A 14,083-nucleotide genomic window follows, 5' to 3' on the forward strand; every position below is an offset into this window, starting at 1 on the left:
GTATATGTGACGTCGTGAATATAGAGGTTTCCGACAGCCGTTAAAATAGAATATTGCAATGGCGTGAGTAATTTTCGCTAATTTACCATGGTATCTTAAAATTTCGTTTTTACTCAAAATACTATACATTTTGTTTTTATTTGTATGGGTTTGTGTTAATTTGATACATTTAAATAACATGTGTGAATTTCTTGAAAATCTAAATTCCATTTCAGGTCCATTTTAAGATAAACTACGTAGTCAATTGCAGTTCCGTTGTTCAGACTTTTTGTTACAAACTGAATTTTGGGAAGCCGGTCAACTTGTTTCCAGGCAACGGACTGATTGACGACTGCTGATTGATGTATCCATCGGGAGTTAACTGACTTTTATTTTCAACTGAGCATTGCTGAGCTGTGTACGAACACTTTATATGATTATTATGACTTTTAATTTGGGAACTTTGAACAATTTGACTTTTGTATATTTTATCATGTTTGCCGATCTATTGATTTGTTACGATTTGCGTTACTTTTCTTTTTTGTTTCGTTTTAAGATGTTCGTATACTTTAGTTTAGTTTTCTCAATACAATTTTTGGCTCAGAGTTTTGTTGGTTTCGAAGACACGGCTTCGAATTGACGAGCAGGGGGATGTAACATGGTGGGACCAAATCCCATTGGTCACACAGTCTATTCACCCCTTGCTCTCCCCCGATGCCTACTTAACTTGGAACACTACCTTCCTGAGGTTGGTCTTCCAAGGAAAGTCAATCAGGATGTGGTAACATTTAATTAGTCATCCTTCCTGTCCCCTTAATATAATTACTGTATATGTTTTGTACAGTTAGTTATGTCACGTCAGAATCACTACATTTTCGCATTGTTTTATACTGATTACTTTTGATTGAATTGAATTAAATATTATTTTGTACATTGAATAATATTGTGCCATCGTTATTGTCTTGGCCCTTGACACGACTACCGTTACAACATTCACATAATAACTCTACCCTTATGTTTTGAATACCGGAATGTTGGTTACTAAACCACCACATAATTATGTTTACGTGTTTTAATTTTAATAGATTGAATCACTTATTAGGTGATCATTTAGAATAAAATTATCACCTATTATTGTATGAAATCTTTATTATTGTTTTCTTATTTATTTCTTTCTGTACAGATTTTGTGTGTCAATTACCTCGAAAAGTTAAATGTCAATAATCACAAACATTTCTAAATATATTAAAAACAATTTAGTTTAGTCGTAGTTAGTTTTTCAGCGCGATCACTCATCCGTGACGTCATTTATATTATGCCATTTTGTGAAATCACATTATCAATAATATCTCCATAATTCATTATCACATATTAATGAAATTCACTACACGTAAACTTCAGGTCAAGGGTAAAAATATTAGCAAATAAAAACGCAAGCGCACGTAGGGTCATGCGTGTGAAATCGCGCGTTAACAATTTAAAAAGCTCAAAATTAAGTTTTGATCAATTTAGAGCATGAATTAGGCCATTTGCGTGTTTCAAAACATTACTGCGCAAAAACAAATTTTTGCGCACGCGATACTTAAAAAGCGTAAAAAATACGAATTTTAGTCAGTTCCGACTTAAAATAACGCTATACGAGCAGGTTAAAAAAGACAACATGTGCAAATTAATTGCATCAAAGTGCTGAAAATGGTGAAAAATAAGGCATTTTTAAAATGAAAGTAATTCTTCAGAATGCAAGATGACAAGCAATTTTTTTAACTTATTCTGGAAGCCATTGAGTTTTAGATATGAATTCATGTACACATTTTACGTACAAAATGTTATGACGTCATCAAATGGCCACTTGAATTTAAAATTGTTTTTTTTTCTCTTTCGTCATATTTTATCACATTCAATAGAACGTATATTTTTTACCCAATTTTCGCTCAAATTTTAGTATGTGATTGCTCAATTAATTGACGTTCTCACGACTTGCCACTATTTTATTTTGATGACCTCATCACGCGTAAAAACTTGAATAACGTAGGTCGTTAAATTTCACCTTCGCCGTAAATTTGAATATCTTACAGCTCTTCGGAATTGAAGGTTACCTTGATGATTATAATTTATTATGAAGGCTAATGAAATGTAGATATGAATTCATATAAAAAACAAGCCTACCGGATGTTGTGACGTTAACATATGGCCAGTTGAAGTTAAAAAGCAGTTTTTTCATCTTTTTCGTCAAAGTTATAAAAATTTCAAAGAGCGCGCACAGCAATTCTACGTGCCAAATTCTCTTCCAATTCTTATATTTATTTGCTCAATTCATTATCTTTCGAAATTGTCATCTTCTAGTTTATTTTGATAATTCCATCATACCACAAAATTAGAACATGATGTGTGTCCCGTAATTTCACCTATGTTACACTGTATATAGATACATTATATACTGTACATATTGTATATGGCATATAATAGGCACAACTCAGAACTATAAGCGTATAATAGGATGGCATACATCAACATTTTCTGATCGTATGTTAACGTACATGCATGTAAAAAAAAATTATTTCAGTAAAATGATAAAAATTATCACCTATAATTCATCAAAGTGACGAATTAAATTCTAGTATTATAATTATAATTGTTTTTTAAACCTTATTGGTTTCGTCCACAAGATGCGGATATGTTGTGCACAATCTTTTAATTTCTGCCACGTGTTCACGTTTAATAGCTCTTAATAACGAATTTCTGAAAAAAAAAAACATTTGAAAGTGCATTATAGCAGAAATATGCGGTTGATAATGTAATATGTTTATTGTTTATGCTTCTAAGCAAATAGTAAAATTGATTTTTTTAAATATAAATTACATTATTAAAAAATTATTCAAAATTAAATAATTCAGTCTCCAACAGTGTTTAATGATAATATAAGAAATACAACTTACAGCTCCATTAAAGCACAATACTTTGTAGTTACCAATCATTCACTGGTTGCTGAAAAAAAAAACCAAACGTAAGCTTTTAAGAGCAGTTGTCTATAAATATCGACCTTTAGGTGGCCAAGTCAAAAAAATAGATTTTCTTTCAAATTTACACAATGAAAGAGGTTTGGTTGAAACATGCAGATAACATTATTTTTGAAACCTGTATCTTGTTGCCATAGTAACGGCCATTTTAAAAATGACAGCATTTTCTTGCAATTTTTCCTATTATTTCTCTGTCATATAAACGTTGATTTCATTTGAACGTTGACCTCTTACACGGTTTGTTGAAATTTAATTTAATTTTTAATAAAAAATGATGACTTATAAACAAACTGAAAGCAAAAAAAATGTTGGTTGGGCATGGGAATGGATCGTACCATTTATTTTCAATAGAGGTGTTTTTACTTGTGCTAAAAATCCAATTTTGGCCAAAGTTTGGAGCTTCACAACATCTATAGTAACAGTTGAATTGCGAAACCGAAATTTAGAGTAGACATTACTCTTTACATTGACATAATATAAATAATTAAAGGTTTGTACAAGAAAAACTGTATTTATAGCTATTTTTGATCATACCCAAAATTGTTTAATAATCTAGAACTCAGTGTTTTGTTAACTTGTGTTTATATATATTAATGAATATATTCATAGCTATAAACATGTGCATAACGATGCTTAAATGAATCAGAGTATAGACCTATCATATACAGTATTATATATACTAGATGGTACCTAGGTGTCCACAGATGGTTCTCGAATACACAGTAGTTTCAGCGTAAAAAACTGTCGATTTCAAATGTACGAACCGCAGGACTATTCAATTCAATTCAAAATTCTTTAATCATCCCACACGGGGCAATTCATATAAAAAGGTCTGGATAAATAAATACACATAAATACATTGTCGTTTTCAGAAACGAATAAATAGACACGATGATTAGTGTAGTCAACTAAAATTAGCACCTGAGAATTAGGCCTGCTTCCGAAGGAGAAACTTGTCTTAAAAATGAGTCAACATTTTTTATTTGAACTCATTTAAACAAACCCAATTTGTGTTTTGTATATAACATTAGAGTTGAGGGATGGGGAAGAGGATGGGAAGAACAATTGTTAAATATATATTCTTTATCCACTCAGTAACGAAATATTGTTTTAAATGTTTTATAGACCTATCAATAATATACCACTAAACACAGTAAAACATTTACGATTTTATAGTTTTTAAAACTGTCCCTGTTATAGTCGATTGAAATAGTAAAGTACATGTATACGATACACCACTACGACGTTTATATTTTTAGTCGCGTGGACGCGACTCTATAGTTCACTATGTCGGTCGGTCGGTCTGTCTGTCGGTCCGGTATCACTATGCGTTTTAGCACGCGACTTATGGCTGTTGACCTTGTTTATAATTATTAAAGCCCCCTTCCCTACGTTTTTTAGATCTAATTTAAGATCACAAACTATATTTAATGTAAAAATAATACTATATTTATTACGATAACTTTTTTCGTCTTTAAACGGTTAAAAATGTGAAAAATATTTCGATTCTAATAATTATAGCGGCCCGCTATAAATCCCAAAATGCATTGCGCGCGGATTGATATTTTTGTTTTTCACCTGTAATTCGCCCACTTTTCGATCGATCGTGAGGCCAAAACAAATGGAAGATTCCTAACTTTTCAGCGAAAAAACCGGGTTTTCCCCAATTTGTATCAACGGAGTCTGGCAAAAATAGAAAGACAATTAATGCAGCAACTATACAACGTCAGGCTAGGTATATAGCTAGCGTATGATGTTCGTACGTTACCGATGTTTACCAGCTAGGCCTACAAAACTAAGCCTAGCTAGGCTAGGCCTAAGACCGTCCACGAGAGGTCGATCGCCGCGAGCTACTTAGGTAGTGCATTGTTTCTCACTTTTTATCATAATTTACCATAAAACGTACATTTAAGACAAGGAATGACATGGTTTAATGTTTTTAAAGTGATATATATGTATTATTTTCCAAAAAACGTCCAACATTGCAGGGAAGGGGTCTTTAATTAATACAAACGTTGAGAAGCAACTGTCAGTAATAAAGTTTTTATTTGTATATTATGTGTGTATACATCCAGCAGTAGGCCTACCCACAGTCACAGTAATAAATGTTTGTTGTATATGTGTTTAATGGCGACCAAATGGTTAATACCTATTTACAACATTGTCAAAGTATTGCAATGTTTATTCTTCAAGGGCCCATAAATGTACCTACAGTACTTGTGTTAAACCAAGGGCTCATAAATTTACCTACAAACTGGGAGTCTGAGAGATTGGAATGTTCCATTCATCGCAAATCAACACATTGTATAAACGTATATTAAATCTATCAAAATAGTATTTTTTTCAGAAAATCGGCCTGTCTTCAACATTATGATACTGTACTCGAGCTGTTCAACCGGTTTTCAGGTATTAAAATAAATTATTGTAGGAGGAGATAGGAAAATGCGAAGCATCCTTGTATTATTGTTCTAACCAACTTTATATACCATCGAGTAAACATTCTAGAAATAACGCGCGATTTACCGAATTTTGCCTTTACGTACATTTATATATAGATATGAGAATTTTAGATATTAATCATATCTTAAAGATAATATTTACATGTTTTAGATACGGAAATGGTCATTATTTAAAGATGTATTGTACCCCTGAAAACATATTTTTTTACATTTTTTTGTTGATTATGCTATTTTAATATCATATAATAGTTATCCACTTTTACCAAACTTGGATCGAAAAAAAAATTATTTACCTGAAAAAAACTCTAATTTAAAGCAAACAAGTCAAATTGGCTGCCAGCCAATGGATTTTTCGTTTGGTGTCGTTTTAGTGAAAACATGATTTTTTCTTCCTTTTTTTTCTACGCAATTGATTAACTTGATTAAAACTACAAATAACCTATCAAAGTCTGATGAAAGTACTCTTCATTTTTTATGTTTTTAGGGGACAATACATCTTTAAAAAAACTTAACCTTAGTCCTTATGTGACGTCATTAATTATCTAATTACAATCAACTTACATCAACATATAGAGACATTGCTTTATACATTGATACCAAAAATTATGAGCAAGGAAAACTGAACTTACAGATATTTGTGTTCCCTACCCCAAAATTGTCCAAAACTGTGGAACTGATTATGGTATAATTAGAAATGCGTTAAAATCCCACCTTATGGATGAGAATATTTAATGTTAACATCGATTTTGGTCTTCACTGGATATAGGTAGGCATACAAAAAGATACCAAAAAATGTACGTAGTGTAGACCTCTCATTTACTATGTACTGTATTTTGTTGCCTGTAACCCGTTTTTTCTTTCACTTCTTCAATGCTCAAAGTTGTGGCCATGTCAAGAACTTTGCTTTCAATATATTTATTTGTAAATATGGTCAAATTAATACATTAATGTATAACAATACAGATGTAAACAAAATACATACAATATAATCAATTAATGATAAACAAAAGACCATAAAAAGGGAATCAAGATTAGAAGTAAAAATACTTGTCTCATAATGACCCCAAATAAAAAACAAACAAAAAGAAACAACAACAAAAAAGAAAAAATACCACTATAAAATGCTAAAAAACTAAAGATTGCGCAAATAATTATCAGTCATCTGACTGATACTTTGATAAACATTGCATTTTCATATTTCTTCTAAGAAGTTTAATTGATTTAACGTTAATAGTGGCTGTATCTGGTTATTCCATTGTGTGGGACCTGAAAAAGTAATGAAAAATTGGCTTTTCCTCAGTCTTACGAAAGGGACAAATAATAAATTAGGTTTCCTTATGTTATATGTATGGAGTAATAAACGATTAGAAAAAAACATTGAAATCGATATAGGTAACAAATTATTGACATACTGAAACATAAACGAAGTAACTTGAATTGTGTGAAGGTCATTAATTTTTACGATGTTTAACTTCTTAAAAAGAGGTTCAGAGGGCGTTCTAAATGGCGAAAAAGTTATTAAGCGAACGACACGTTTTTGTAATATAAGAATTTTGTGTAGATTTGAAGGGTAATCGGCTGCCCAAATAATGTTGCAATATAATAAATATGGTAGAAAAAACAAATTATATACAAATTGCAACATCTTCAATGGCATTTCGAATGAGAAACGATCTGTACTTGCAAAGAAACAAAGGGGTGAATTATGAATGAGTTCAAAACATGCATCTTCTGTTCAGTCCAAAATTAACAAGAATCAGAAATGCCAGTGAAGTAGATTTGCTGTGCCTTATGGTGAAACTAGCTTCGCTTCCTGGCAAAGAAAGACATTTTAGCTTTGAAAGTTTCCATAATTATTTTGACGGCGCCAATGATTACAATTTTTATCCATGTATGTTGTAATTTGGATGTACCGTTAAGGAGATGCGGAGCTTCAAAATGGTAGAGTAAATAGCAGCAATTTTGAATTTATGCTAATTAACCCCCTTCATGATGTCCGATTAAACTTTGGATATGATGTTAAGTTGGACCATACCAACCAGACAAAACAAAAAGAAGTCTTGTTGCAATTTGTTCTAGGTGCAACCATACTTATACTAGACTATGGTATAAAAAACATTTTTAACTTGCTATGTTAACTAAAAGTCAAGTTATGAACTAAAATACGTTTAAAATGGCGGCCATCTTGGATTTCAACATGGCGGCTCAAATTGAATATTTACAAATTTAATAACAATATATTTGGAATCCTCAATATCAAAAACATAGGTATAGAAACCATTTTTAACTTGCTATGATAATTAAAAGTCAAGTCATAAGCAAAAATATGTTTAAAATGGCGGCCATCTTAAATTTCAACATGGCGGCTGAAATAGAATATTTGCAACTTTAATAACAATATATTTGGAATCTTCAGTATCACAAACATGCATGGGTATAGAAACCATTTTTAACTTGCTATGTCACTTAAAAATCAAGTTATAAGCAAATATACTTTTAAAATGGCGGCCATCTTGGATTTCAACATGGCGGCTGAAATTGAATATTTACAACTTTAATAACAACATATTTGGAATCCTTAGTATCACAAACATGGGTATAGACACCATTTTTAACTTGCTACGTCACTTAAAAGTCAAGTTATAAGCCAAAATAAGTCTGAAATGGCGGCCATTGTGTTTTTCACATTTTAAGGGTGAAGATCTAAAAATTGAGCCGGGTAAACAGCAGATTTGAATTCAGCACCCCAAAATTACCCTAAAACACATGTTTTTTAGCTTTTAACACAAAATGCCTACAGCATCTTATTAAAGTGGAAATAAGACTATCTGGACTAGTCTATAAAGAAAGTAGAATATGTTGAGAAAAAAAATATCTCAGTTTGCTTATAATACCTATTTAGAGATTTTATTAGAAATACGTTTTTGATGCCCAGTCCAATTTAAATTTTCATGAATTAATACTCCAAGAAATAAAGTTTCGCTCCGTCTTTCTAGCCTTTCACCATTTAGAAAAACATCAACATTTTTGTTTTGCAACTTATGCTTAATATGGCGATTATGAAATATAATAAAATTTGTTTTTGAGGTATTAATTAATAGCTTATTTGTTTTGAACCAGTCACTAATCTTGCACAACTCATAATAAAATGTATTAAATAACAAATCAATATTATTATTGGAGTAAAATAAAGTAGAGAATTTGTTGCGAACTTCTTTAATTGTGCGAGGTACTTTCGAATTTGCTGCGGACTTCTTTAATTGTGCGAGGAGCTTTTGATTTTGTTTCAAACTTCTTTAATTGTGCGAGGAGCTTTCGAATTTGTTGCGGACTTCTTTAATTGTGCTTAGCTCTTCTTTAATTGCGCGTTTCTTCTTTATTTGTGCATTTCGTTTTATATTTTCATGCTTTCTTTTGTTTATATGCGATTCCTTCTTTAATTGTTTGATTTCTTCTTTAATTGTGTGATTCCTTCTTTATTTGTGTGATTCCTTCTTTATTTGTGTGAATATGATTTATATAGTGTGCGTGACAGTTGTGGGTCACCGTAGGTGACTATGTGGTTTTGATGAACAGAAGCAAATATTTCAATAAATGTATCAAAAGAGGATTTAGTATTACAATCATATACATGGGACCAATCAGTTTCTGAGAGATCAGAACTAAATGAATTTTAATCACGAATGAAATATGAATAATCAATAGTATTAGTGTTGGTTTGTAAATCATAATCAATTATTTAAAAAATTGCTAAATGATCGGAAATATCGGAAATTATAATACCAGAAACGATTTCAGAATTCATATGATTTGAATAAAAATGATCAATAAGGGTTGCGCTATCTTTTGTAATTCTTGTTGGTATGGAAATAGGGAAAAAAGAGTTAGATAAGATAACGTTAAGATAATTATTAATTAGATCTTTATTATGAAATTTAATAAGGTCAATATTAAAGTCACCCATTATATTGCAGAATTTATTTTCAGAGCTTATATTGGAAAGCAGTTCATTTATTAATTTTGAGAAATTTTCAATATTTGATTCAGGTGATTTATAAATAACGCCAATTATAGAATTTTTTTTATTTTTATGAACAATTTCTATAAAGAGGGAATCGCATATTTCATTAGGTAATACTAGAGCATTTCTTATTTTAAAATTAATTAAGTTATTAACAAAAATGCCGACACCACCTTATTCACAAGATGTTGAAGTGTCTCCTGATTTTTGTTAATCTTCTCCTGGCCAACAGAATAGACCACTTTCATTCTAGTGTGCAAGGCTATCAAACAACTTGACATTATCAGACAACTCTGTCCTTTCTTTGTTTTTGCATTTTTAATTAGTTTAAGGGATTGCCTGTTATATTGTTTGTTTTAACTTAAATACAAAACTCTTCAGTTTGATGCTAAAGGAGTCGCATATATTGCTAGACATGCATTTATAGGTCGTTGTTATGTTTTGTTTTGTTCACATTCAAGAAACAGAAATAAAGGAGCACCTCGAGTTTTGGACTTGAATAACAAATATCACTCGCATTATTTTTAGGACAGTCACATTATACATGATCATCAAAATTAAACATGAAGATAACAGTTTCGGAAGATTATTGTTTTAGCAACAACATATTAAAATGTTGAAGAGATTCTCTGATGCATCGAATCGAGATGCGCGTTCTTAATATGCGCTGAACTATGACGCAAAAGATGAAAATCAAACCTTTTTTATTTAACTGATCATATATGATGACGTCACAACATCCGATTGGCAAAATGTTTACATGAATTCGTATTACTCTAGTAGCTAGATCAACTTTCGTATGCACTTTGAGGTCCAGAGAATTTGACTTCGGAAATTGGTTTAGGGTGGTCAAACAATCATTTTTGGCTTGGTTATACATTTTGAAAATGTGGCGAAATGTCAAAAGGTCAGGTGAAAGGTCATAAGACCAAACACCAATATGTCTTTAAATCTCAACAACCACTGGTCACAGCGAAGTAATTTTGGTCTTAAATTGATCAGAAGGTATACATTTATATTCAGTCTAATGGGACATTTTACTTTAAAATGACCGGAAATGCTATTTCTGACCTTTGACCCACAACCCAGGGCATGTATGTATGTATCTCCGTAACTACTTGTCGTAGACACTTGAATTTGGTTTTAAATTGTTCGAAATATATATTTTGTTATTTGTTACACATTTTGAAAAATGTTACAAAAGGTCAAAGGGTCAGGGTCAAGGTTATATGAACAAATAAATAAAGGTACAAGTAAATTTTGGTCTCAAAATGTTTAGAAGGCATGCATTTATATTACGTCTAATGGGGCATTTTAGTAAACAATGATCAGAAATGCAATTTGTGACCTTTGACCCACATACCAGGGCATCTTCATATCTCTGTAAGTACTGGTCGTAGAAACTTAAATTTGGTATCAAATTGTTCGAAATATACATATTTACATTCATTGTAATAGAAAATGTGGTTAAAAGATGAACAGAAAAACATATCTCTACACAACTTATCCTTTGACAGTAATGTTATGCAATAACTGATACTTTTAATTGTTTCAATTTCAAGTACTAGTTATTGCTGTCCACGAGAACATTTTGATATAAACGTCAAGCTCAACAGTTCTTTTCAGAATGCTAGAAGTAACTTGCCATGTGTATCCGATTAAAAGCCCCGGGTATTTATTGTTGAAAAGGGTTTTTAGGGGGAGGGGAAGCATCTTTATTTGGGGTATAATATGGTAACATGTATAATCAAATAAATACCACCTAGATGTAAAAAAATACAGCACAATTAATACCAAAAAATGATAAAATTATGTCAAAATGCTTGGTAAATTGTAGATTATGGTAGTTAATGAAATGTGTTGTGATACAATTATTTTGTAAATGCATGTGGCGGAGCGTTTATTCCACATGATGTTCTATTGGAGGGAATGGTGGTGTTTATTTGAGGGAGGCTTTTATTCAAAGCGGGTGTAAATTCGAATAAATACTCGAGCTCAACAATTAAGAATGCTAGATGTAACTTACCATAGTTACCCGAATAAAAGGCTCGGGCATTTATTTATTCAGGGAAGGCGTTTATTTTGTTTGGGTGTAATAATGGTAACATGTATAATCAAATAAATACAACCCAGATAAAAAAAAAATTGATTAATATAATAAGAATAATAACTGGATTAAATCTCATTCTATCCTGGTACAAGTACAATCATGTAATAAAATGTATCAGAGACAACTATAATAGACCAATTCATTGTCATTATTCCGTAACACTGTTGCATAATATTTTTGAATGTTACCGACAAAACTTATACATAATAACTGGTTCTAGGACACCTACTGTACCCCCTAGACAGTTACCCCCTAGACAATTACCCCCCGGATGTTTACCACCCGGACAACTACCCCCTTAGGACAACTACCCCCGGACAACCACCCCCTTAGGACAACTACCCCCTTAGGATAACTACCCCCCGGGTAACTACCCCCGGGTAACTACCCCCGGTCAACTACCCCCCGGTCAACTATCCCCCGGTCAACTATCCCCCGGTCAACTACCACCCCCCCCCCCCCCAATTCAAAAGTAGACAAATATATAGGACCGGTTTCTGTAAAAATGAAATCATCTGTTTTTAACGGGTGTTTCGAAACTAGAGACCCGAGACCAGAGACCTGACACGAGACCCAATATGAAAAGGGAGACCTATATTTGGGTCTCCCTTTTCGTATATTAGGGTCTCCCTTTTCGTATAGTGTGGTCTTTCTTTTCGTATAGTGGGGTCTCCCTTTTCTTATAGTGGGTCTCCCTTTTCGTATATTTGGGTCTCCCATTTTGTATATTTAGGTCTCTCTTTTCGTATATTTGGGTCTCCCTTTTCTTATATTTAGGTCTCCCTTTTCGTATATTAGGGTCTCCCTTTTCGTATATTGGGGTCTCCCTTTTCGTATAGTGGGGTCTCCCTTTTCGTACGTGGGTCTCCCTTTTCGTATATTTAGGTCTCTCTTTTCGTATTGGATCTCGGGTCTCTGGTCTCGGGTCTCTAGTTTCGAAACACCCGTTTTTAACCGATTATTCTGTTTAACAGCACGCTAGACCCTAGATGTGCTAGATTTAAAGTACCGTATTTATTGAAAAAAACGGCCTGGGCTGTTTATTGTTTAGGTGGTTTTTAGGTGTACATTTATTGGAAGAAAGTTGTTTATTCAATGGGAGGGGGTATAATCTAATGGAAATAGACGCCGATTATTCCATATGATGTTTCATGGGAGTGACATGGTCACCGTTTATTTGAGGGGAATTTATTTAAAGATCGCCGTTTATTCGGTGAGTGAACATTGAGGTCAAATATCAAAAGTGATATTATTCTTCAAGTGTACAAAAATACATATATGACAAATTTGAGACAAAAATTAATTCTTTTAAGACCAGTGGTTATCGAAGCAGCATTGTCCTGACGCAACAATTATTATTATTATTAGCGAACCCAGTCTTTACAGTAAATACAGGGATAATACGTTCGACTATCCTATGATCATGTGTGACAATCTTCAGTTTATACCAGGCTATATTTATGTTCAATCTTTTACTTTTGTTTACAATAATGAATAGTAATTCGTCAAAGTAACGAATTAAAATATAGTTATTAATTCCTATTATACACTGTTGCAGAGTCAGGTTGTTGAATGGTCTGGGTGGTAGTTGTCCGTCCGGGGGGTAGTTGTTCTAAAGGGATAGTTTTCTGGGTGGTAGTTGTCCAGGGGTTTGTTGTCCTACGAAGGTAGTTGTCCTAAAAAATTATTTGCCCTCGGAGTATTGTCCAGGAGGTAGTTGTCCTACGGGGAGTATTGTGTCAGAGGTAGTGGTCCGCAGGGTAATTACCCGGGAGGGGGAGGGGTAATTGTCCGGGGGATAGTTGTCCAGGGGTTAGTTGTCCTACGGAGGTAGTTGTCCTAAAAGATTATTTTCTCTCGGAGTATTGTCCAGGAAGTAGTTGTCCTACGGGGAGTATTGTGTCAGAGGTAGTTGTCCGCGGGGTAATTACCCGAGGGGGGGGGGGGTAATTCTCCGGGGGTAATTGTTCCTAGGGGTAATTGTTCCTAGGGGTAATTGTCCAGGGGTTAGTTGTCCTACGGAGGTAGTTGTCCTAAAAGATTATTTGCCCTCGGAGTATTGTCCAGGAAGTAGTTGTCCTACGGGGAGTATTGTGTCAGAGGTAGTTGGGGGGGGGGGGAGGTAATTGTCCGGGGGTAATTGTTCATAGGGGGTAATTGTTCCTAGGGGTAATTGTCCGGGGGGTAGTTGTCCAGAGGGTAGTTGTCCTAAGGGGGTAGTTGTCCTAAGGGGGTAGTTGTCCTAAAGGGGTAGTTGTCCTAAGGGGGTAGTGGTCCAGGTGGTGGTTGTCCGGGGGGTAGTTTTCCGGGGGGTATATGTCCAGGGGGTGAATATCCGGATGCGATAATAACTATATGTATAAGTTTTGTTGGTGTATATTATACACGTCTGTTCCCAGTGTAGATAATAAAACAATATATGTTTCTGGAGATTTATTATCAATACCACTAGAAACTTTGACATGTTTTAGGTACTGAATGCATTGACAATAAAAGC

Source organism: Antedon mediterranea, chromosome 3 (genome assembly GCF_964355755.1).
Source record: "Antedon mediterranea chromosome 3, ecAntMedi1.1, whole genome shotgun sequence".
NCBI lineage: Eukaryota > Metazoa > Echinodermata > Crinoidea > Comatulida > Antedonidae > Antedon > Antedon mediterranea.